General features: G+C 44.9%; 1 protein-coding gene across 1 annotated transcript in view; it reads right to left on the bottom strand.

Annotated features, from left to right (window-relative positions):
* PRICKLE2 (prickle planar cell polarity protein 2) overlaps positions 1-23,872 on the bottom strand; it is a 259,498-nt gene that overhangs the window by 117,805 nt on the left and 117,821 nt on the right. The gene's annotated exons all lie outside the window — the stretch shown is intronic.

Raw genomic sequence — 23,872 nt, 5'->3', positions numbered from 1 at the left:
ATATGTCTCCTTGCCAAGGGTACACTGGAGCCTACAGTAGGTAGGCCTCTGAGTATGGGCAGCCTCAAAACTCCCTGGTTTTGTGCCACAGTTGCTAACCTTGTTAGTTTGCACCAGCAACAAATATATCACAGAACTGCTATAGGCAGTATGGAGCTTATCATGCGCAACAGTTTAGGGCTCCAGTTCAGGATTTCTCAGCTATGGCATCAAGGACTTTGAGAATGAACGCTGGGTTTGGAAGCCAGGGCAGGACAGACATCATCACATTGCTGGTCCTTATTAAATTGAAGTATAGAAACCAATGCTCCTATAAAAGGTTTGCTAAATGTTCCCAGTGGGAAGAAATGGCAGAAAAGAGAGCCGTCTAATGGTGTGGCTTGAGTGCTGACTAGGGGGAAACAACAGTCGGTTGCCCCACTTACGGTGCCACAGAGGCAGCTACCAGCGTGCCGGCCAAAGCACCAAGGAGACACCCGCTGTGATAGGCAGGGAAACCTAAGGCAGATGGCGGCTCAGCAGGCCACAGCATTGTACCCTGCAGGCTGGAACGGTTAAGCGTCCTCCTCCAAAACGGCAAGGAGAAAGAAGAGGCCAGCTGAACGCCCATCTCTGAGCAGGACTCCGCAAAAACGTTGGGAAAACAGGCTCCAGTTTAGCAAAGCCCACAGAAGATTCCAACATTTGAGAAGAAATGGACTTTCTCCACATAAATTTTCAAATTCCAAGGACACTGAGTACAATTTCCTTCTCCATTATTTATTCCTCTCTTGCCTTCAGAAGCCAGTCAGGTCAGAAGCCAGAAAATGTGCTGTGCTGTGGGATAGCCGTTACTTATTACTGTGGCGTTTTGCTTGCTCGCAGCTATGTTCATTACCTTTTTCATAAACTAGCCCTGGAAATTTGGGGATGATGATTTTTTAAGGGTTGACCTACATGCAGAGCTATTTTAAGCCCTAGGCAAGCCTAACCATTTGAACTCCCCCCCCCCAAAAAAAAAAGATTTGCTAACTTCAATTTTCAAAAACAGATGCCTTGTAGAAAAAATGAAAGCTGCTAAGTTTGTTTTAAATCGCAATAGTAAGTAATACAACAGTCTTTCTCAAATACAGAAGAAAATGTTTTAGCGCACAAATCATTTCGAATAATCTTGTGAATTGTTTCAATTTCAGACATATCAAAATCTCACTTTGCGTGCCTTTTCCTTTTGCAAGTTTTGTCACCCGTTCATTCCTGCCTCTGTAGCTCAGTTGGCAGAGCATCAGACTCTTAATCTCAGGGTCCTGGGTTCAAGTCCCACATTGGCTGAAAGATTCCTGCATTGCAGGGGACTGGGCTATAGATGACCTTTGTGATGCCTTCCAACTCTACAAGTCTCATGTTTCTGTGATTCTATGTGCTGGTGCTTGGGCATCTTCAGTTGATATAGTTGCCAAGCCAACCAGTCTCTTTTGCAACATTGCTGAGTGTATGTAAGCTGGGAGAACTCTTCAAAATATAAAATAAAATAAAAGATTATCAGAAATTTATAAAATGTAACAAAAACTCAGTGGCGTAGCGTGGGGGTGCAGGGGGGGCCGGCCGCACCGGGCGCAACATCTGGGGGTTAGGGGGCGCAAATCCACGGGTTAGGGGGCGCAAATCCACGGGTTAGGGGGCGCAAATTACTTGCCTTGCCCCGGGTGCTGACAACCCACGCTACGCCACTGCAAAAACTAATCCATATAAAGTGGTGCTTCTCAAGAATCAGTACTGTGTCCCTCTGAGGTCCGCACCCTAAATGGCTGCCTAGTTGGCCAAATTATAACACCAGCCATTATTATTATTATTATTATTATTATTCCCTTCCCATCTGGCTGTGTTGCCTACATGGGTTCTGGCTTCTGACCCTGGACAAATACACTCAGTAGACAGTGGTGGAAGACTAATAAATACTTAATCCTTTTCTTCTTTTTCTTTTTTTTGTAAACCACAAGGCGTTATAAAACTACATAGTGAAAAATTCATCATCAAAACGTTCAATATTGAGCTATGATAAAAGTTTCTGATGCCTCGATGAGAAAAGATTATATGGATTTACAGTGCAATCCTGTTTCTGTTTATTCAGAAGGAAGTTCCACTAGGAAGTTTTCTCCCTGGTTGTGTGTTTATGACCACAGCCTTAAGCCTGGAAGGCGCAGGGCCAAATCCTCAGGTGATGTTATTCAGCAGAACTTTTTCTAAAGCCAGTGGAAGGGAAGTTAAGCACATCTGCCAAAATTCTGGACTATAACATTAACAGGCAACCCAATAAGGCCTTGTTTGGGCTTGGAATTGCTTTTTGCCTGTAGTAAATATAAACGGGATTTTCCACTGACATGTCCGCTCCAGAATCACAAGCTTGCAAAGAACTAGCCAATCAGTCTTTATAACCGTGTATGTTTAGATGTTGGTCAGGTTGTTGCTCATTCCCATTAATCCCTTCTTTAATTTGCATATTAATATCTAAAACTTGTTACATATAGTGTTTGTTCACTGGCTGATGATGTTGCTTGATTGGAGGCAGAGGGGATAGTTGTCATACTTCTCTGATGAAAATAGGGACGTACAACAACAACAACAAATTAATTTATACCCCACCCATCTGATTAGATTGCCCCAGCCACTCTGGATGGCTTCCGACATATAGAAAAATATAATAAAACATTAAACATTTAAAAACTTCCCTATGCAGGACTGCCTTCAGGTGTCTTCTAAAGGTTATATAGTTACTTATCTCCTTGGCTCGGGGGGGGGGATGTCACATAACTCCATGCCCCCCAATATTTCTCCCATGAAAACAGGGACATCCTAAGGAAAAGTGGGGAATTCTGGGGTCAAATCAGAAATCCGGGACTGTCCCTGGAAAATAGGGACACTTGGAAGGTCTGAGTTGTGTGGCAAGGGAGATCTGGTAAGTCAGGTGATAGCCCAGCTGGGTGGCCCAAATCCTATGGTCTGATACAGCAGCAGCCATGAAACCCACAAAACGAGTCTTAAAATTGCAGAATCTGGCAAATGTCTATAAAGGCAGCTGGAGCAAACCCAACCCTGCTCTGAGTGCCAGAGCAGCTGTTGCCAAGGAAAACACAATGTGATCAGGGGGTGTGCACGGGAGAAAGGAGAAAGGGGGGGGAGCAGTGGGGCCAGAAAGGACCCGTTTATGCAGGATCCAGTGGGATCTGATTGTGCTAATGTAGGTTTGATTACGTGCTCGCATCAAGTTGGAGTTGGACTCTGGAATGGGTCGTTGTTTGGCAAGTTGGCTAGAACTTACTTGCTAAGCACAGGGTGCAATTTCAGAGGTGCAATGAAGAGGCAGATCTACTATGAAGCTTCAGGGCACCTAATCCCAGAGGGGGCCCCCAGAAGCAAATTTCCCTAATTTTGGGGTCTAGCAGACCTAATTTGAGTGGCACTGCTCAAATTGGTTGATTTTTTTGTTTTTTGTTTGGTAAACATGTCAACAATCCCATGGTATCTGAAGAAGTGTGCATGCACACGAAAGCTCATACCAAGAACTAACTTAGTTGGTCTTTAAGGTGCTACTGGAAGGAATTTTTTTATTTTAACAATCCCAAAGTTTGATATTCAGTAGCACAGATGTTGTAATGGAGATCTGTCATGGAACAGCCCCACTGAAGATAAGAGTGATTACCCAGACCTCAGTGCTGGTTGCGAAGGGGTCAAGGGGTCCCCATGGCAGTTCAAGCTTCAGGGCCCCAGAAATTTAGGTCCACCACTGGCAACATGTCTGCCATGACTACAGGTTAACACCACAGGATTTCACCACTGGCATGGGGTACTGTGAGGACAAAGACTGCAAACAACTATTACTAATCAAACTGCCATGCAAATGTTGCGTGGCATGCCAATCTCTTTAAAATGCAGGGGTTCAATGGGAGGTGAACTGCACCCCATAAAGTAATAATAATTTGTAGTTATTCCTCTATTGCACAAACCCACACTCTCACACATACATGTCTTTGCATGAATCCTGGCTTTCTTCACTGCAGTCTGTCGGGGAAAGGAGACTGCTTTAGAAACTCAGGCTGTCGTGCTTAATCTGGACATAGCACAAGAATTTTGATACATCCTTGATCAGCCTGCCTGCCAAAACCCCAAAATGACGTATTTTATAGTCAACTCAGCGTACATTAATTAAAGTATGGAGGAAATGGACCCAAACTCAACCAGGCAAAAGCAAACAAGGACTTTATGTTTTCAAAATCATAATTCAAAACAGAAACAAATATAACTTGTTTAGTGCAACAATTTTCCTTGGAAACGTTGCTGAAACCACAGGCATCGCCTCAGACAATGGCTAACAGCCATTTGATAGGACAACTTCTTGTCAGGGCTACTTTTAAACAGCCAAGTAAATGCAAGGGACTTCTCTGTATTGCCAAGCCATGAAAATGGGCCAATTGATGAAATGTTCGTATTATAAATGGATGTGGATAGTGTTAAATTATGATGTTGGATCTGAATGGGCAGCACAGAATAAGGAAGACATTCAGCAACAAGTGGGAGCAGAAAAAAGTTCTCGGTTTCCAGTCAACTTCAATTGTACACATTGGTTGGTTTGGGTCATTATGGAGTGTGTATATGTTTTGTTTTAATAAAAAAATTCCTTCCAGTAGCACCTTAAAGACCAACTAAGTTAGTTCTTGGTATGAGCTTTCGTGTGCATGCACACTTCTTCAGATACACTGAAACAGAAGTTGCCAGATCCTTCTATATAGTGAGAAGGTGGGGAGGGGTATTACTCAGAAGGGTGGTGGGAATGGGAGATTGGCAGATAGCTGAGATGAGCCTGTTGACGACTCTTAACAACTGTAATAGGTCTTACAGGAAAAGGCAAGGGGTGAGAAGGTGAGAAATGGCTTAGTCATGTATAATGAGATAAGAATCCAATGTCTCTGTTCAGACCAGGTCTCTCCGTGGTTTTAAGTTTGGTAATGAGTTGCAATTCAGCAGCTTATGTTTTGTTTTGTTCTTGCTACAGGACAAGGAAATTTGCCACCCAAATTCAGATTCATGCATTTTCAGTTTTGGGGGGTGAATTTCAGGTTTTGATAGAGGAAAGCGTCCATATTGAAATTCTGCCAGTCATGTTCGGATACTGATGAATTTCAGACTCAGGAGTGTTTCGGATTCCGAATTTCACGTTCTCCATTTTTAAATATACAGATTCTGAATTTGGCAAGCGGAGTTTTCTCAGCCATTTCACTTCAGCGCTGGCTTGTTTGATTGTCTGCTTGCATCTGTAGCCAGTCCCACATCACTAGGAGCTACCAGGAAAGGGCCAGAAAGCAATGAAGAAAATAGAAACAGAGAACAAACAAGAAAAAGCAAACAAGAAAAGGAAGCAAAAAATAGCGAACAGAGAAAGAGCATGAATCAAGTTCTCTACAGCAATTTAGAGCTCCGTAACGCTGGAAAGGAATTACTGGCGTGTAACAACCACAGAGTTACGTAAGGTCATGAGTTGCACTGGGTGAGGGGGAGGAACAGGAAGCAATTATTTGATTTTTTCATAACACAAGAACTTAGACTCTGGAGCTCATTAGGAAATACGCATTGAAAGCCAGAATAGATTACAGGGTTCACAAAATCATGAGGCAAATTCATGAAGAACAGCCAGCCAGCAGATGCAGCTATTTATTTGTTTAAGGTATTCCTAAATCCAAGGGCAGATGCTAGGTGAGCTGAACCAACTGGGGAAAAGGCCAACAGCTGACATGGAAGCTGAGCATCATCTCGGTTGTTTACAGCAGGGATGGGGAACCTGTGACCCTCCAGCAGGTGCTGGAGCACAGCTTCCATCATCCCTGACAATTCTTGTTGGGGCTGATGGAAGCCCTATAACATTGGGGGGGGGCACAGCTTCCCCATCCCTGACGTACAGCAAATGCAGAGGGAGGACTCCCATCAGTCTAAAGTCTATTTCTGCATTTGGGGCTTTTTTATTCAGTACAAAAGGCAACTAAAGGGGATATGGAAGAGGTTTATAAAATTATGCCTCATATGTAGGTAATGGGTAGATATTAATATTCTCTCTCTCTCTCTCTCTCTCTCTCACACACACACACACACACACACACACACACATACTACTACTACTACTACTACTACTACTACTACTACAATTCAGGGTCACCCCATGAAAATGACTGATGGAAGATTCAGGACACACAAAATAACCTCTTCACACAGCCCGCAATTTACATCATAGAACTGCAGCCACAAGATGTGATGGGCAATACCTTATGCCTTCAGCCTTGTGATAAAGCATGTGTTCTGCATGCAAAAGATCCCAGCTTCAATCTCTGGCATTTACAGGTAAAGCTGAGAATGTCCCCTGTCTAGAACCCTGGTAGCCACTGCTAGTCAAAGCATGCAGTGCTGCAGCTAGATAGACTAATGGACTGACCCACAGATTCACAGAATTGGAAAGGACCATAAGGGACATCTACTCCAAACCCCTGAAGTGCAGGGATCTTTTGGGGCTTGAACCCATGACCTCAATATTAAGAGTCTCGTCCTCTACCACCTGAGCTATCACTGAGCTTCCTTTAGTTCCTTAAAGGGGATTAGACAAATTAATGGAGGAGTGGCTATCGATGGTTTTCAGTCATGATTGGCTCCATGTTCAGAGCTGCTAGATACCAGAAGCAACATGGAGGACTATAGACTTCAAACCCTGCATAAGGGCTTCTCAGATCCATAGGGTTGTCTGTTGTGGGAAGCAGGATGCCGAAGCATGGGGTGAACCTTTGGTCTGATCTTATTTGAAAGAAGAGGGAGGAGAGAACGCATATGGATAATTGCCTAGTGATTCTCCTCAAGTGCATTTGCTTTGTCTCCAAGGCAACCCTTCATGTATCTTCCTTAGCTTGTCTCACTTCATAGGAACTTGGGTTGCATACACACTATGCCTTTAAAGTAGATTTGAAACACATCCTCCCCCTCAGACCATTTTGGGCACTGTGCTTTGCTGAGGGTTGCTAGGAACTGTATCACTGTAAGGCTTAAACTAATGCCCAGAATTATTTCGAGGGAAAGTATGTGCTTCTTAAAAAGCAGATACATCACCTTGCCAACAAAGGTCCGTATAGTTAAAGCTATGGTTTTCCCAGTAGTGATGTATGGAAGTGAGAGCTGGACCATAAAGAAGGCTGTTCGCCAAAGAATTGATGCTTTTGAATTATGGTGCTGGAGGAGACTCTTGAGAGTCCCATGGACTGCAAGAAGATCAAACCTCTCCATTCTTAAGGAAATCAGCCCTGAGTGCTCACTGGAAGGACAGATCGTGAAGCTGAGGCTCCAATACTTTGGCCACCTCATGAGAAGAGAAGACTCCCTGGAAAAGACCCTGATGTTGGGAAAGATGGAGGGCACAAGGAGAAGGGGACGACAGAGGATGAGATGGTTGGACAATGTTCTCAAAGCTACTAGCATGAGTTTGACCAAACTGTAGGAGGCAGTGGAAGACAGGAGTGCCTGGTGTGCTCTGGTCCATGGGGTCATGAAGAGTCAGACACGACTAAACAACTAAACAACAACATAGTGCGTTCACAGAGCCACAGAAACGGAAAGGGCTATGGAAGTCATCTAGTCCAGCCTCCTGCTCAAGACAGGATCTGTAATGCAAGTACAACTGCATGAGTCCTGACAGAGGGCTGTCCAGCATCTGCTTATATGCCTCCAATGAAGGATGGTCCATCACCTCCCAAGGGGACAGCCAGTGTGACACAGTGTTTAAAAGGCTGGATTAGGGCCTGGGAGACAGGAATTCAAATTTTTACTTGGCCACAAAGCTCCCTGGGTGACCTTGGGCCAATCACCATCTCTCAGCCTCATCTACCTCACAAGGTTGTTGTGAAGATAAAATAGAAAGAAGGGGGAATCGTTTGCCCCACTGTGAGCTCCTTAAGGAATAAATAAACAAGATGGTCTGTTCTACTGCCAAGTAGCTCTTGCTATTAGACATGTTCTTCTGATGTTTAGATAAAATCTGCTTCCAGCTATTTGGTTCTACTCCTGCCTTTGCACCGGAGAACAAATTTTTAGGCTACCAAAATGGAATGAACTGTATGTAACGAGTGGCTCTCTCAACTGCTGGCTGCGCTGTGGCTTTTTGAAGGGGAATATTTCATATAAAGCATCTGATTTGAGTAATTTTATTCAATAGCAACAAAGAGGCTTGTGGTACCTTAACGACTAACATATTTATTATGGCACAAACTACCACAGACTGCAGTCCACTTCGCCAGATGCATGAATTGTTATCCTGAGTTGCAGGTTCATATATGCATTGGGGGAAAGAACTATAAAAAGTGAGATGTAGGAGAAATTAAGTAGACATTGAGGAGTACCTAATTATCGCCGTCTGTATTTTTCTGCATTCCATGTCCTTATAATTCACAAAACAGTTCTTGATGACACAGTCATCTTGGCAATGGGACACCAATTAACAGAAACAGAGAAATTGACTATGGTCTACCAAAGCTGATGCCATGATCAATCTGTTTTTGAAGGTGCCACAAGACTTTGTTGTTTCTGGCGCAAAAGACTAATAAATCCTTTGGGATTTAGTCAATAAAACATTTTTTAAAAAGTTATTGAAAACACTAACATTTCCATCCACTTTCCTTCACAAAATTAGGGTTGACATTTCAATTGTGAAGTGAGCTGAAGGCAGGCCAGTATCCCTGCAGGTAAGGAGAGACAGTGGATTCTCCACAGCCAAACCTAGGGAAGGTGTCCTTGGAGAACTTGTTAAAGAAGTGGGGGAATTCCCTCTTTAGCAGATAACAACCTTTAGTGGAAAACTACCTGCACAAAACAGATTTCACTGCCCAAAGAAAAAGTGGCATGGTGCAGCTGTCATCCAGTTTGCCTTCAGAGACTGGAACCAGAGCGTTTCTGAGGCCTTACAGCTTGAACTGATTTAGAGCTCAGCGTCAACCCTCACAACCTGTCAAGGGTACCTTCTGAGGCCTATTTTCTTTTCCGCAACACTTCTAGGTCTGTCTGCAGAATACTCATGTTGCTAACAGGACAAATAACTGTGTAAAAGGTTCCAAGGATTTTTAGCTACCATTTAAACACACACTGGGCACAGTGGTACCTCTGGTTACGAATGGAATCCGTTCTGGAGGTCCATTCGTAACCGGAAACCGCTCGTAACATGAGGCACCATTAGCGAAAGTGCGCCTCCCGCTGGACGCGTGCCTCTGACGCGCAATTTCCGCTCGCATCCCAGGGCAAAGTTCGCAACTGGGAATGGCTACTACTGGGTTACCAGAGCTCGTAACCCACAGTGTGCGCAACCAGAGGCGTTCACAAACAGAGGTACCACTGTACCATGAAACCACAGGGCCTGTCCTCTTGTAACAGTCCTATAAAACACATCTTTATGAGCTGAGCAACTGAATGGATTGTCAGGGAACAACAGATTGTGCTGGTGTCACAAGATGGCACCTGTTCCTTATCACTGCCTGCCATCGCAGTTGTCCCATTCCTCACAACTTGTTCCACAACTTGAGGGAACGCTGGCTCAGGTATTTCCACCACCTGAGGCAGCTGCTTCACCATACCTCATGGGTGAGCCGGGCCTGCCCTCAGGCCACACACCCCTAAATTTTCAAGGAGGGCTGGAGCTACGAAGAGGAGCCCCTCTGCTCACCTTAACACCTGCAAAAGTCTATAAGGAAGAAGGCAGTTATTGCCCACAAATTCTTCCAAGTAGTGCTATAACACTACATATATCATACGTCTTGGAGGAGCATTATATGAAACATATGGCAGCTGCTGGGCAGTGGCCATCAGGAGCAATTTACAATGGGCAGAGAATTAACCCTTATTTGGGGAACCATTCAATTGATTTGCGGTCATGTGCTTCAAGATACACAACTACTGGACTCCGTATTTCATTAGCACAATGAGGAAGAGCTGTGGCTCAGTGGTGGAACATCTGCTCTGCATGCAGAAGGCCCCGGGTTCAATCCCTGGCATCTCCAGGTACAGCTGGGAATGGCCCCTGCCTGAAACCCTAGAGACCTGCTGCTGGTCAGTGTAGACAATACTGAGGTAGATGGACCCATGGTCTGACTCTACATAAGGCCACTTCCTATGTTCCTAATCAAATACATTGGGCGGTTTACAGTACGCAGTCAACTTTACCAGTAAAAGAGTACCCTGCCTCCCCCCCTCCTAATTTCAAAGGTATCTGCTTATGTTTCCAATGACGACCACATATTCAATGCTACCTCATGTTTCCTTCTAAAGACTACCCATCTGGTATGAAACAGAGAACGCAAAACAAGAGGCTCCACAGGTACATTAATGTTATTAAAAGACGGTATTGCTTGGACATAATTTCCCAAAATACATGAGTTTTGTCCACCATATGTGGAAGAAGTCTGCTCTGTTTTTGGCTCAGTACAAACAGTTGCCATTTCCAACTTTCTACATCTCATTTAATATCTGAGGTGTTAAATGCCTTTGCGTTGTCATTTCTATACCGATAATGTTGAGCTCACAGTAAACTGACTTCAAAGACCAAATTTCAGGAGATATTTCCTAGAGCATGGGTAGGCAAACTAAGGCCCGGGGGCTGGATCCAGCCCAGTCGCCTTCTAAATCCAGTCTGGGAATCAGCGTGTTTTTACATGAGTAGAATGTGTCCTTTTATTTAAAATGCACCTCTGTGTTATTTGTGGGGCATAGGAATTCATTCATTATTATTTTTCCAAAATATAGTCCGGCCCCCCACAAGGTCTGAGGGACAGTGGACCAGCCCCCTGCTGAAAAAGTTTGTTGACCCCTGTCCTAGAGGTTTTACAGTCCTTTTCTCATTCTGGCTGGCAGTGATATTCTAAACCTGCATTATATTTAGAACCTGTTTTCTAAATATTTTAGAGAATATATTTGTACCTGGATGCTGGATCAATTTTTCTCTGATTTCAGCGTCTCCAGGTGAGGAATTTTCCATCCTTACAAGCTACACTTATTTGCTTGATAACTCCTGGCTCGCCACTAGGACACAAATGGTCTTCAGAAATGAGGAGACTGCAGGACATCAGAAATACAGAAGGAACACTAGACAGAATTTGAAAGAGCTGAACTATATGGAATGCTGGAAACATAGGAAGGGATATAAGGGATTAGACAGTACCTGAGATATCCTGGACCCAAGTTGTTAAGAACATCGTGAATTAATGCAAGAACCTTGAGACTGGGCAGCCAATGCAAGTTTTGGATCGCTGGAGGTACGTCTGTCCTCACCAACAATCTGGCGGCAGCACATCAAATACAACCCACAGAGCAGGAAGGGACCTTAAAAGTCGTCTGGCCCAATTGTCTGTTGGTGCAAGATGTGTACTTCTACAGCATCCCTAATAGGTGACCATCCAGCATCTACTTAGAAATCTCCAATTAAAGACTCAGTCACTAGCCAGGGTAGTCTGCCTGTTCACTGTTGAACAGATTATGCCATCAGGAAGTTCTACCTAACATTTAGTCCAAATCATTTTTCTTGTAATTGGAAACGCATTGGTGCAAGAGAGAACAAATTTGCTCCATTTTCTACACGACAGCCCAATTTGAAGACGGTCATCATCAATGCTATTTTTCCAGAAAAAAGTGGTGCCACAACTCACCATGAATGACCCCCTTGTTCTCTTACAATGCCAATGGTGCCCACCTGAGAGTGTAGTCAGTGTAGAATAGTGAGCTAGATAGACCAATGGCAACTTCCTATGTTCCATTGGGTTCCATACTACAGATCTCAACTTCGTCAAGAGTAGTGCCTACTGGACTGTTTCGGATCCCTTGTATATATTAATTCCTCTTTCTCCTGCAGCCAGCTCAGCTCGACTCAACTAACTCCGGAGGGCAACCTGCATTCCTCAGGGCTGCCGTGTGCTGCACACTTTAAGAGGGTGTTTCATTAAGAGACAAGGTGTAGGGTGAGCCAGGGGAACACAATTCACAAAGGTTGCTCTAATGACTTTCACAGCCAGGAAGATGGATGCTGTTAAAACTCAAGAGATGAGCTTTTCTAGTAAGAAAAGAAAGCAGGAAGCTAAAATCAGAAATCCAAGAGTTGCATTCACGAACATTTGGAATGGACATCAGTTACGATCTAACGCTAGGGAATGAATGGGCAACTGGCAGTTCCCAAGCGGTTAGATTCTACTTTATCTAATTCCTGGCAATCCTAACCAGTTTTAACCAAGAGATGGTAAAATAGTTGCTCACACATTCACTCATAGTGATGAGTGAAAGTTGTAAGAAACAGAGGCACCCCGTGTTGTAATTTCACATTTCTCGTTTGAATTTTCTATGCAATATCCACACTCCATTGAAGCAGTTATGCTTTTCAAGTGTGAAGCTCTCACTGTTTGAAGGCACCATCGTAGTTATGGAGCCTGACTACTCATGAGGGGGTCTGTTTGCATGCCAAAGTACACTTCCTGCTCCCAGTCCGCAACTGGCAAGGAAACAGAGGAATCCTTGAGAACACAAGCATTGTCCATTCTTGATCTACGCCAACGCGATGCTCTCCAGATGTTATTGGATTACAGCTCTTGTCAAACCTAACCATTCACCATGCTGTTTGTGAATGCCCAATGATCTCTGTAGGGCATTGTATTGGACACCCCTGATGAATGCAATGCAGTGTATTTTAGATTTTGTACTTTCATTAAGCTGAGGGGTGTGTACGCATATGTTTGTGAAGTTCCAAAATAAAGCGATTTGCTTTACCAACTCGGTCGGTTCCAGCAATTCAAGCTATCACAAATACCATACTTTGAAGTGTCTGATATTATCTGCAAAGGGTCTCGCCACAAGGGGCAAAACCGCCAGATGATTTGGCACCCAAACCCCAAGGCTGACACAACATAGGAGACATCTGCTTTATACAAATCTGATTCTTTAGAACAGTGAGGATACATAGTGTTGAGCCTTGAGGAACAACAGCCAACCCCTGTATCTTAGATGGCACTTCTTTATCTGAGATAGAAGCTAAAGCCCTGCAAATTCACATCACACTCTGTGATCCAGCAACCCTTACTGGGTGATGGGGGGGGGTTGGACCAGATTGCATTGCTGTGTTTATTTTTCAGACTGTAGCAGCTTATGTGACATCGCCGAGCAGTTACAACAACAAGCAGAGCCTTATCATCAGGTCACTGGGGTAATAAGGGAGATGGATGGCATATCAAGTTGCCTTGCTGAATTATTTAGTGAACATCCTTTATGGAGACAGATGGAGCTGGTCATGACAGCATCACAGAGAAAGGATGCTCTCTCTGGTCATAGGATTCTTTGGCAAAGGGCTGACCGCACAGTTTCTAGAAGCTCCGTAAACAGCGCTTTAAGTGACAGCTCGTGAACTGAGTACTTGACACTTGCTCAGTGGATTCCCATTAGATCAAGTGAAACCACAGCCTGTCCAAATGTTCCCTCGCAGCCCTGGAATCAGCAAAAAGGGCTTCGGAGAGACAAGGCGCAAGAACCACCCCCCGCCCAAAGAAAACAATAGCGACCTACTTGCTGCACTCCTCAGGAAGGCAGAGAGAACACTGTGCCACTTCAAGGCAAAAAGCAGCAACAACAATTCCAGCTGCTTTTGCATACCTTTTGCAGAATAAATATAGGCTAGGTAATTTGCAGCAACACTCTTAATGTTAAAACGCCCCAAATGGAAAAGAAAAGAAAGCAAGAGGCCTAAACCTGCAAAATGATGACAATTATGGGATGCTTCTGCAGGAGGGCTTGTGGTTGATACTTCAGAGCTTCCCTTTCTCCCCAACTGACCTCCAGCAGAGATTTTTAAAATTTGTTTACCATATGCAAAAGCATTTTCCCCCTTCTGCCTCTGTTACCTCTACATATAGAAATATTATAAATCAGGGATAGCTAATATAGAAGAAGAAGAAGAAGAAGAAGAGTTTAGATTTGATATCCCGCCTTTCACTCCCCCTTAAGGAGTCTCAAAGCGGCTAACAATCTCCTTTCCCTTCCTCCCCCACAATAAACACTCTATGAGGTGAGTGAGGCTGAGAGACTTCAGAGAAGTGTGACTGGCCCAAGGTCACCCAGCAGCTGCATGTGGAGGAGCGGGGAATCGAACCTGGTTCACCAGATTACAAGGCTCTTAACCACTACACCAGCATCTTCCAAATGCTGTTGGACTCCTAACTCCCATCATCCCTGACCATCCCTGGCTGATGGCAACTGGAGTCCAATGACCACCCCTGACCTCTAGCCTCCTTCAGAAGCAGATCTGCCTATTTATTTGTTGAAATATTCCCATCCTCCCCTCTTAGCCAAAGACTTGTGGCTAAGTGGAGGTAAAACATATGCAGCCAACGTATGTAGCCCTCCATGAATTTCTCTAATCCCCTATTGAAAGCCACCTAATTCAATGCTCATTAACATTCAGGTTACTGAAAAAATATTATCGGACCCTAAAGAGAGCTTCTTATAAGATTCAAGAGGAGGAAAAGATGACTAAGTAGAGGAGGATTCTCTGACCCATTCCCCCCCTCCTTTTCATCTTTGCCTCACTACATGTCTTTCTTTGTGAGAATAATGGGAGAGTTTGGGCAGGCCATGAATACTTTTTACAAGGATCAAGTACCTGATTCATTTTATTTTTTTAAAAAACTGTCCTGCTAGACTTCATTCAAAGCAGCCCATATTCTCCAGGGTCTTTGGTGCACAAGAGAATGGAACTCGGTGTGTCCCCCCCCCCAATCAAAGCCACACAGGAGATGGGAGAGAGGTGAAACTTAAAGCTCCAGTGCTTAGAAGCAAAACTTTTAACATTTATGTGCTGGTTAGTGCCTGACCTTGTGGAAAGATACATCCATTTCTCCTGTTGCTGTAATTGCTGCCGCAGGCTTAATGGATTCCTCAGGTGAGGTTTCTGTACAAGGTTGCGGCCGATGTCACCGATTCTTAATGTGCAATCATGGCTCTTAAGTGTGAAACATGACGCGGCTGTGCAAAGAGTACTGAAGTGTGAGTTACGGATGGCTCTTTGACAAACTAAGCTTGCATTTGAAGGCAGAGCAGGGATCTAGATCGATGTTGGGTCACCAGTGGGGACATTTAATAGAGAGAGCTGTGGGTGCCAGCCACAAAATGGCTGACTTGGGGAGGGGGTGATATAATGAATGCCACATCAAAAAGAGCAGGAAAAGAGGCAGGTACACAAAAATGGTGCAGACCTGCCCCTCCCCTATCAATGGTGTGTTCAGAACCAAAAAAGCTCAACAACTCCCCCCCCCCCAAAGCTCAGCAACTTTTTGCGCCTTGAAATATGGCAACCCTAATACAGCCTATCCTGTGTTGTGGGTTTTTGAGGGGAAACCTACTGAGACCTTTAATGGGCCCTTCAGAAGGTACCGTTTGGCACACTGACACCCCTGGGCGCCATGTTCCCAACCCATGTTTAGCTATCATTTATTCCTTGTTTAACGTTTTGCATTTCTATTTCCCACCCCCCTTTCTTCCACTATGGAATGTACCTCGTTCCAAGGTTGCCTCCCTTGCAGAAGTGCCAACTTGAATAAAATATGGGGGGCAGGGGTAGGTAAGCCCTGTCCCACATAATTGATAATAACAATAATTTTATAGTTTATACCCCAGCCAGCTGACACACACACACCATTTGAATGGCAATGCCCATCGACTTTGGGGAGACCGGCCCCCTCAAATATTTTTTGAGGGAGGCCTGAAGGGACCTTGGCTCCTATTGTATTCTCCCTGGACAACACTCACAACTGAAGAAATACAGTATATGAGGATGACGCCATCTCCTCTCAGCCATGGGAAAGTTCTCCTTGTGACCACCTAATACCACAGAACCTTTGTACACAAAGAGTTATTTCCAGGAAACCAGGTATATGTTGAGTTGCAATCACATCAATCATTTTCTATGGGAGGTCGGGGAAGGCAAAGCTCAGCTTGCAACATAGCCCTGGTTCTCAGACTGCAGGGCTGTGATTGCCAACTTCTTGCCGTCATCGTAAATGAGGCTTTAGGCAATCACTGCAATTGTATGTCTGAGCCCGTAACTACCCAGGATTCCTACGACACCAGCCTTCTCTCTCTATACCTTTTGATTAATAAAGCTGCTCAACAATTAACAGCATGAGTAATGCCTCCATACCTGGTCACCAGCCATCTTGCAAAGAAAATCGCTAGAAGGGTCAATGAGCACCTACTCCAGGAACCACCCACAGCAAACGAGCTCACGCTGTTGTAAAATACCGATTGCATTAACGCAGGCCGGTGTTGTAAAAGTGTCCTGAGTGCTAAACTGCTGAGCACCATCCTAATCTAGGACTTTACACAGGGGCTAGTGGGAGTTGGTAATTTTAATTTATAAGGGCACTGAATGGATCAACCCACATCAAATAGGCAGCTTAGGGAGTGTGCCAATTCATTCCAACTGTTTACTTTTTTTTTAGCCCTCTGCAGAAATGACCACTTTTTATTTTTATTTTAAGGTGACAATTTTCGTCCAAGAGACACTCCAGTTCTTGCCATTTAAACGTGGTCATTTTTTAAAAAAATGCCCGATACCAACTTTCTACAGGCAAGTTCCTAATGCCCGTAAGTGATTGTTGCATTGTATAATCAGTCCCCGGACTTGAAATTCTAAAGCTTATAGACAGAAGTTCAGCTTGTGTTTCAAGAACACAGAATGTGAAGCAGGAACAGCTCCTGATGTTCTTCAAGAGGACTGGCCCTTCGATGCTATAGCAGGTGATGACATTAAGAGCATGTCTAACATGTTTGGAGTCTACCTAAATATGTACTAAAGGCGATCCCATGTATACTTCATAGAAGTTTTAACTGTGTCTTTTGGCTATACTGATTGTGGGCATATCCACACTTACCGTATTTTTTGCTCTATAAGACTCACCTTTTCCCTCCTAAAAAGTAAGGGGAAATGTATGTGCGTCTTATGGAGCGAATGCAGGCTGCGCAGCTATCCCAGAAGCCAGAAAAGCAAGAGGGATCGCTGCTTTCACTGCACAGCGATCCCTCTTGTTGTTCTAGCTTCTGAGATTCAGAATTTTTTTTCCTTGTTTTCCTCCTCCAAAAACTAGGTGCGTCTTATGGTCTGGTGCTTCTTATAGAGCAAAAAATACAGTGGTGCGTCTTATACAGCGAAAAATACGGTGCCTCTTACCCTGCTCTTCCCAGGCATGGCTCTGCACTTTAAAGTTCAAGTGTGTTTGTGGTGGTGGTGTTGTAGTTGCCCCAGAGCTTTCACAGGAAAACCTGCTCTTTAGCGCTCCATCCCAGCAAATATCAATTTGGATTTTCCATGGATTGCTGTTTGCTCTGATTCAGCTTTAAAGAGTGGGGTCTTGCAGGGAAAGCTACATAACAAAAAAAAAAAAGGTCTCAGACATGGAGCAGAAAAGGGTGGAGCTTGCCTGGGAAGAACAGAGGAAAGGTAAGTGTAGGTAAGTCCTCTGTCTGGCAGACAGTGGCGTAGCGTGGGTTGTCAGCACCCGGGGCAAGGCAAGTAATTTGCGCCCCCTAACCTGTGGATTTTGCACCCCCTAACCCGTGGAGCGCCCCCCCAGATGTTGTGCCTGGTGTGGGGGCGCAAGCGAGGCCCGCCTCCCGCGAAACTTCCAAGAGGTCGCCCTACGAAGCCCCTCCGGAACGCAGCCTGGAGACTAGAGCAACGAACGACGACCCCACCGGCCCAGGCAGGCGGCGGCTTTGACGGAGCTTTTCCCGCCCAGCGATGCCGACGCACCTTGAGGCTCCCCCGGGCGGCCACGTGGCCCTTGCCCGGCCCGGCGTGCTCCGGCGGCGGGCTACCGCTGCCTCCCGCTCCTCCGCCGCCCGCCTCCGCCTCGTCGGCGGCGTCGTCCTCCTCCACGTCGACTACCACGTCTTCCTCTTCGTCCTCCTCCTCCAGGGCGGCCGCCGAGCCCTCCCGCCAGGGCGGCCTCCACGAGCTTGGGCAACGGCTGCGCGGCTGACGGTGAGGCGCTAAGGCGCCGGCTCCCCAGGCTGGAGCGCTTGGCCAGGCGCCGCGCTTGCATGGCTGGCCGCGCCCAGCTTGCCTCAGCGCGGCGCGTGGGAAACAGAAGCAGTGGCGGAGACGACGACCCCCACCCCAACGAAGCCTCGATTGCTTGTCCCTTCCCTCTGGACTCGCGCCCCCCCCAAATGTTGCGCCCGGTGCGGCTGGCACCCCTGGCACCCCCCACGCTACGCCACTGCTGGCAGAGAACAATAGGAAGCATAACAACCTTCTTTCCAAAGTGTCAGTATCTGAAGTGGGTCCTGAATTATCGTAGCAGCATCAGGAGAGAGGAACTCCCTGGATTCCATATACAGCACAAAACCCTATAATGTCACACCAGAACACAAAGGCTCAATTATTTCCATATACAGTGGTACCTCAGTTTAAGTACTTACCGTAATTCGTTCCGGAGGTCGGTACTTAACCTGAAACTGTTCTTAACCTGAAGCACCACTTTAGCTAATGGGGCCTCCTGCTGCCGCCATGCTGCCGGAGCACAATTTCTGTTCTCATCTTGAAGCAAAGTTCTTAACCTGAAGCACCATTTCTGCGTTAGCGGAGTCTGTAACCTGAAGTGTATGTAACCTGAAGCGTATGTAACCCAAGGTACCACTATAATATTAAGCAACCAAGTTTTCTCTTTCAATTCTATGGCGAGGGGAAGACAGTGTTGCTAGAGGCAGGACAAGTGTTCATACCTGGCATCCTTGACAGCTGTTGGGTCCCCCTCAGAAAAAAGGGAAAAGTTGGCCTGTTACTCTAAGCAGCATCCATCAAATGGGTCGAGCCACCATTTTGGATTTCCCACAGTGCCCTAGAAAACACTAAAGCACTGTGGGAAATTGAAAAAGCTCAGGAACCAGGTGCTACTTTGGTAGGCAGAGCTCCAACAGCAGATGACAAAACCAGAGTCCCACTAACAGAAGAGGGAGGTGGCCCCAGAAGCTATTTTGTAAATGGCGCCTTCAGACCCGGAGCCAGCGCTGGCTAGAGGACATTAGCGCCAGTAATTCCATCACTGGTCTGCCATGCTGTGCCAAGCAATGTCAGCAGCTTCTAAACGCTGATCTTCAAGATCATGGATTTGGTTTGGCACAACTGCACAATTTAACAATCTGTCAGTCAAGTCACTCCACACTGGCAACGTACTCATAGCTACAAACAATGTTTTCACATAATAAGTCCTTTTCTTAGCCTTCAGCTGTAGCGCTGACCTCCTGCCTTTCCTTATTTTGCATTTGTTTGTACATTTAAGTCAGGCTTCCAACATTATTAGAACAATGAGGGGTTGTTTAAGCTTCATAATAAGCCCTTCTTAGAAGGAAGATGGGATCTCGTTCATAGCATCTCCCAAAGTCTAGTTAAAGCAATGTATCCCAATTGAAGTTAAATAAACCCAGCTCTGTATATTTCTAATTAAATATTTGTCTTGGGGCCACTCCATGACCAATAAAGCATTTACCCAAAAGTAGGCTATGAAGGAAATTCATTAATCTTCGGGCTTATCTTGTGGTGTATTTCCCCCCCAAAGATCTCACCCTTTGATCAGTTACTCAGATTAATTTTTAATTTACACAAAACAGAAAATGTATTTACAGTGAAATTAACTACCCTTGAAAGATCCTTTTAACATGGGATCCTGGCACCAGTTCAAGAATCTTTAATTTGTAGCCAAAGTTCCCAACTACCTACTATTGTCTGGGTCAGAGCTGCATCGGAAAGGTTTGGCGTCAAACATGTTAGAAAGAGTGTTTTGGGTCAGTAACATTATGCCCTAAGAAATGTCATATTATATATAATGTTTCCTCAAGCTGTATGCCCTTTAACTATGATCCCATGCTATCTAGAAAGACAAGGGTATTTCTCAAACGGGCACGTGAGAGAGAAAGAACGGGCCGATTCAATGTTTAATTTCTGAAGTGGCCTAGTCTGGAAGCAGAGACATTTTACCACCTCAAAAGCATGATTCTTTGCTGCGAAAAGCATCAGCTGTGTTTTACAAGCTTCTTGTCCAAATGTAATTTTTCTCTCTTATGCTTTCTTTTTTAAAAAATGTGTTGTATTCTTTATTAAAAAGTGTTTATAATCCACCCGTCACCCAAAAATATCTGCTCCATTTCTGAAATCTCTGAAAGAAATCTGATCGCTGCTGGAGAAGGGAGAGAGTAGAGAAAAGGACTGTTAACACTTTGCTTTCACATAGGATGCGTTGGGGCAGCAGATGGGGTCGCCCACTCTTTTGCTTACCCCGTGGGTAGAAAAAAAGGGGCCTGAGTGGTTTTCCCTTGCCCTGCTTCCAGATCCTCCAAGTGTCCCTATTTTCCAGGGTCAGTCCCAGATTTACAGAAGCCGTCCTGGTTTCTGATTTGATTCCGGAATGTCCCGCTTTTCCTTAGAACGCCCCTATTTTCATCGGAGAAATGTTGGAAAGTATGGAGTTATGTGATCCCTGAGCCAGGGAGGTAAGTAACTGTACAACCTTTAGAAGACACCTGAAGCCTGCCCTGGTAGAGGGATTTATTATTATTTTTTTATGTTTTTATATATGTTGGAAGCTGCCCAGAGTGGCTGGGGCAACCCAGTCATATGGGCAGGGTACTGTATAATAATAATAATAATAATAATAATAATAATAATAATAATAATGGAATAGGACGTCCCTATTTTCATCGGAGAAATGTTGGGACGTATGCACTTCTTTCCTAGGAAAAACCTGCTCTTTAGTGCTAAACTGGAACAAACATCAGTTCGGCAAAAACCCAAATTTCCATTTTCTCTGATAGAGCTTTGAGCAGCAGGACAAGAGTACATGAGCCCAGAGGGGGGGGGGGAGAGAGAGAGAGAGAGAGAGAGAGAGAGAGAGAGAGATATTCTGAAAATCCTTCAATTCTTGCATTCACACTGATATTCGCATGGTTGCCTGGGAGGGCATTTTACAGAAACATGGCAAAGGTGCATGCATGTATACAACCTTGCTTTGTGTTCTGTCATAATCAGAGATGCAGTCACATGGGGCAATGCAGGGCCTTTCCAGTAGCAGCACCCATTCTGGGGAACGCTGTCACCCTATGAGATTAGTATGCCCCACCCCACTACCATTGTTTAGACTTTTAAACCAAAAAGACTGTTTTAATTTTCTTTCAGATCTTTGGTCTGGAAGGATTTGTTGCTGCCCTGCTTTTCCGTTGTATGTTTAAGCGTACAGGTTGCTCTGCGCTGTGTTGTTGATGGTTTTGGTTTTTGATTTTATGTGTGTGTTGTTATTTAAAAATCTTTCAAGCAACTTAAGAGGCCTTTGGGGTGGGAAAAGTGGCCTGAAAACACAAACAGAGCCATGCATGGGTTATGTAAAAGGAAACACCCATAATCTGCTTTGCAAGTGGCTGTCTGAGCCCCTCATTCCAAAGGCATCCAGGGGTGAGCAGATCAAGGGCAACCTCACATGGAGCACTTTGCAGCTGTCTTAGCCTGGAGGTTAAGCAAACAGTTCAACAATAAATACCCTTCTATGTCAATAGTTGGTCCAACGTGAGATGTCTCAAGTGGCAGCCCCCTGCCCTTCTGGCAGATAACTCCCCATATCCATCTCATCTTCTGTTGTGCTTTTCCATTAACTCATTGGACAAGCCCAAAGGTTTCACTGAAATAACTGGAATAAAGTAGTACTTAATTATCACGATGCACAATTTATAAATGGAAATGGCTTCCATTTACAAATGGGAAAACCCACCCGCCTCACCACAAGCATCACTAAGCTCAGCTTTCTCAGAAGCGGCCTTTAATGGGAAACGCCGCGCATGAAATAAAATGACAGAAATGTATCGACTTCTTCACTTTGATGAGAAGAGAACGAGGTATAAACCAAAGGCCACCGTGAATCTCAAAGGGGAGAAACGGCCTGCTGTGATTGTCTGGAGACATGGCAAATATCGAAGGAAGAACAAGCCTCTGACTCCAGGAACATAACACAATTCAAACCAGGGGAGGGTTTCTCCCTCATGTGCATGCCACATGTTCCTAAATGAAGAAAGACAGAAAGTGTCACTATAAATCTTAACCTTCCTTGTATAATGGAGCCCCTCATTCATACCATTTGACATTAGTACAGTAGTTTCCACATTGCTGCCTCCAGCCGGTAAAATGTATGGGACATTTCAATAACAAAGCACATTAATTTCACTTGTCACTTTGAGCCGAGAGATGAGCCAATAGCCACTGTGCCCTGGGAACAAAACAAGCAAATCTGAAGACCAGGTTTTGAACTGTGTCTGCATTTTTGGATCACAGGGGTACAACTGTTCCCATGGCAGATATAGAAGAACTGATTGGATTGCCAAACATCTCTTTCATCTTAAAGGCAGAGTTAGGGAAACAGAGGACTGATCCCACCAACTAGTGCATGATGCAGATGTCTAGCTCAAGGTAGGAGAGAACAGGGAGTGGCACTCTTCTTTACACTCTCAGTTTCCCCGAGTCATACCATTGGTCCGTTGGGCCAGTGATGTTTACTCTGACTGGAAGCAGCTATGCAAGTTATTAGGGCAGATGGTTTCACTGCTACTTTGCTGAGCTCCTTTACTAATCATGGATCCCAAGGACTGGACTTGATGCCTGGTTAATACAAGGCATGGGCTGCAACACTGAGCTGTGGCCCATCTTATCCCAAGGAAGGAACTGCTGGCAGAGGAAAGGGGAGCAATCAGTGAAGGCAGCTGCATGTGAAGGTAGCTCTTGAAAGACCTACATTGGCTCCCAGTACATTTCCAAATACAATTCAAAGTGTTGGTGCTGACCTTTAAAGCCCTAAACAGCCTTGGTCCAGTATATCTGAAGGAGCGTCTCCACCCCCATCGTTCAGCCCGGACACTGAGATCCAGCGCCGAGGGCCTTCTGGCAGTTCCCTCACTGCGAGAAGTGAAGTTACAGGGAACCAGGCAGAGGGCCTTCTCAGTAGTGGCGCCCACCCTGTGGAACACCCTCCCATCAGATGTCAAAGAAACAAACACCTGACATTTAGAAGACATCTGAAGGCAGCCCTGTTTAGGGAAGTTTTTAACAACTGATGTTTTAATTTTTTTTCATCTTTTGTTGGGAGCCGCCCAGAGTGGCTGGGAAACCCAGCCAGATGGGCAATGGGCAGGGTATAAATAAATTATTATTATTATTATTATTATTATTATTATTATTATTATTATTACAAAGGAGTCACAGCCCCAGTCCAGCACTGTCTAAGGGTAGCACTTAATCTCAGTGTTGCCCTTGTGGAACTCGGCAGAGAAAAAGATGGAGACCAAACTAGAATTAGTTGGTGGCTCTGCCTGTCATTAACTCTGCCTCCACCTCCTGTTTGGGCTCCCTGTCTTCTGCCTTACATGTCCCAATGAGGACCAGCCACCACGGAGGGTATACATGTGTGTATATGGCTAGATCTGAAAACCCTTCAAGATTTCATGCTAATTTCAAATGGGAGGTACTTGAGAGATGGGCAAGTTAAGAAGGCTTGATTTCATACAATATAAGAATGGCACCCAGCAGTTACTGTTTATATAATCAGAAAATATATGCACAGTATAGCAAAAGGCTGCTAATTCACAGTCGCTACACAGAACGATCAAGCTTGCCTTTGACTTGTTCACTGAAGGAAGACGTTGCTCTGTTGGCAATGGTAGTTTATTAAAGGTTCACCACTGGATGTGTTCCTGTTGGAAGAGGAGCTACACATCGTGGCCAACCTGATTCCCATAACAAAAGTGATGAATTGGTGCAATACGA

The sequence above is a fragment of the Podarcis liolepis genome (genome assembly GCF_965112155.1).
Source record: "Podarcis liolepis genome assembly, chromosome: 2".
Taxonomy (NCBI): Eukaryota; Metazoa; Chordata; class Lepidosauria; order Squamata; family Lacertidae; genus Podarcis; species Podarcis liolepis.
The sequence above is the reverse complement of the archived record's forward strand: the minus strand, read 5'-3'. Positions and strand labels throughout refer to the sequence as shown.